A 2661-nucleotide genomic window follows, 5' to 3' on the forward strand; every position below is an offset into this window, starting at 1 on the left:
ATATCAGAGTTAGCGGATGGGACGACGTGAAGTCAGAATAACAACACTAACAAAAAAAAAAAGGTAACTGACTGGACGTTATCCAATTCATAAAACTAGCTAATGTTTTGTCTTATTTCCGCTACTCTTATTTCCGCTACTCAGCATATAAACAGATGTGTTGTTGCTATAAGAACTGGATTTGGATTCGTAAGCATGTGTGACTACAGTCAGTACTAAAAAAAAAAAGAAAATAGGTTTGAGCTCATGTAATTTGCAGCACGGACACTCGGGCTTAAAAATCGGATTTAAGAAAATAAATTAGATTTGCAAGGCCGTCTGAAATATTTGAAGGTTGAAGTGCCTGCATATTGCACAAAAGATCAAATGAAAATGTAATATTAATATAAATATTAAAAAGGGTTCTGCTTCTCCTGTGGTAGAACTTCAGAAACGACTAGTGAGCGCAGACCGCCGAAGTCAGACCGTGGTGAAATATTAATAACATGTTTGTAGCGAGCGAGGCGGTCTAATGCGAGGTTGTGTTATGCAAGCAGATGGTATAAGGAGAAGAAAAGAGTAAAGAAAAAAAAAACATCAGTCAGCCAGTAACACGAGCTGTAGCGTGCATGGACGGAGGAATTATTAAAGCTGTGCTGAAAACTGACACGAACAAAAAAAAAAACTTTTACACTGATCTAGAATCAGCTTGTTTGATCAGTTTTTTCTTTCGCATTTCAGTTGTTTTTAAATGTGCTAATGTACTGCAATCAGCAATCAGTTAAAAGTAAGCGTACGACTTTTCTCTTGCCGTCTAAAGGTACGCTGTGTATAAAATGTAATGTATCAATGTGGATTATCTTTTTATAAAATCAAAAAGTTTTAGCGTTTTTTTTTTTTTTTGGACGAGCTACAGACCGGTTTCTGTAACACCTCAAGCAATCAGTTTTCTAATCCGAATCTCATCGACGGCTTTAATAATTGATGAACAGCTGCCACCGTGCTTTATACGTTAAAGTACCTGGAGTACATGTGAATATATCGAGCTGTCAGGATCAGTTCAGAGAAATTGTATTCTATGGGTTTTGCTTTCGCAGGGCAGGAAGTGATTTAATGTTTCATCTGATGAATCTACACTTCAACACGCATCGCTAGAACTGACTCGAGCGCTACGAGGATGGAACCGTTACGAGGCCTTCGTGTCGAATTAGTTTTTATTTTAAACACTGAAACACTTTTCTTTTTTGTGTTTATGTGGTTTATAATTCGGTTCTCACCACAGCTTCAGATCTCTAGAACGAGTCTTTAATTGACATTTCAGGGACGGATAAAATATAAATTCATTAGCTAGCCCACAGGGAAAGAGAAAGCTCCAGCGTGCCGCTCAGTCTCACGTGCTGATACCCGGAAGTCCAATTATAACTAGTCCGAAAAGCGGCCACGTATTTCGACTGAACAGTTTGACGAGATAATTATGTGCGTTAATAAATATTGTGGAAAGTAAGCGAGGACTCGAATCCCTCAGAGCAGCGGGTTTGTCTAGCTCTTGTTTTTTTTCTTTGCTATTTTCATGGTAATGAAGCTTTGTTTTTGCCTTCTTAATTAAAAGTCAGGTTACTTTTTTATTTTGTTTACTTTTTTTTTTATTGTAGCTTTACTTCTGACTGATACAAAGTCTCTGATGTCACAGTGTACGTTGTTGCTATAGAAACGATAGCGTATTAAAACGAGTAAACGGTTACAAACCCGTGATCTGCTACTGCGTGTCCGAGCCGACCAATCAGAATCAAGAATTCGACAGTTAGGTTTTATTTGTTTAACATACCCTAGTGACCAGTCCTCTTTTCTTTTCTAACTGGCTTTGATCTAGTTTATAGTGCTGAAAGATTGGTGTAGCAGCTGTTAAAAATAAAAATATCTCCTGCCAATAGAGAGAGAGAGAGAGAGAGAGAGAGAGAGAGAGAGAGAGACCACGTCCTCATTTTGTGCTGGTCTTCGGACAACAGTAGAGCGTGACAAAGCATCGAGGTGCTTCAAATGGGGAAAAAAAACAAACATGTTTATCAACAGTCTACTGAAGCTGCTTAGCCACCAGACAAAGAAAAAAAACATCGTTCTCTCTCTCTCTCTCTCTCTCTCTCTCTCTCTCTCTCTCTCTCTCTCTCTCTCCATTTCTTTCTATCTTTCTCTCTCTCTCTCTCTCTCTCTCTCTCTCTCTCTCTCTCCATTTCTTTCTATCGTTCTCTCTCTCTCTCTCTCTCTCTCTCTCTCTCTCTCTCTCTCTCTCTCTCTCTCTCTCTCTCCTATATATATATCCATCTCCCCTCTCTCTCCATTTCTTTCTATCGTTCTTTTCTATCGTTCTTTCTCTCTTTGTCTCTCTCTCTCTCTCTCTCTCTCTCTCTCTCTCTCTCTCTCTCTCTCTCTCTCTCTCTCCTATATATATATCTCCATCTCCCCTCTCTCTCCATTTCTTTCTATCTTTCTTTTCTATCGTTCTTTTCTATCGTTCTTTCTCTCTTTGTCGCTCTCTCTCTCTCTCTCTCTCTCTCTCTCGCTCTCTCTCTCTCTCACACTCACACACACACACACACACACACACACACACACACACACACATCCACTGAGTTTTCACCAATAGACTAATTCTTCCTTTCTTTCTCTCATTCCACCCCCCACCCC

The 2661-nt window shown here is 39.5% G+C and overlaps 1 protein-coding gene across 1 annotated transcript in view; it reads left to right on the top strand.

Annotated features, from left to right (window-relative positions):
* The window catches only part of tbc1d22b (TBC1 domain family, member 22B), a 53254-nt gene extending 51112 nt beyond the window's left edge, over positions 1–2142 (top strand). The window contains exon 12 of the mRNA XM_060881609.1: positions 1–2142. This exon is cut by the window's left edge and continues 1476 nt beyond it. The gene's annotated coding sequence lies outside the window, so the exon portion shown is untranslated.
* Positions 2143–2661: the final 519 nt, after the last annotated feature.

Source organism: Tachysurus vachellii, chromosome 11 (assembly GCF_030014155.1).
Source record: "Tachysurus vachellii isolate PV-2020 chromosome 11, HZAU_Pvac_v1, whole genome shotgun sequence".
Lineage (NCBI taxonomy): Eukaryota > Metazoa > Chordata > Actinopteri > Siluriformes > Bagridae > Tachysurus > Tachysurus vachellii.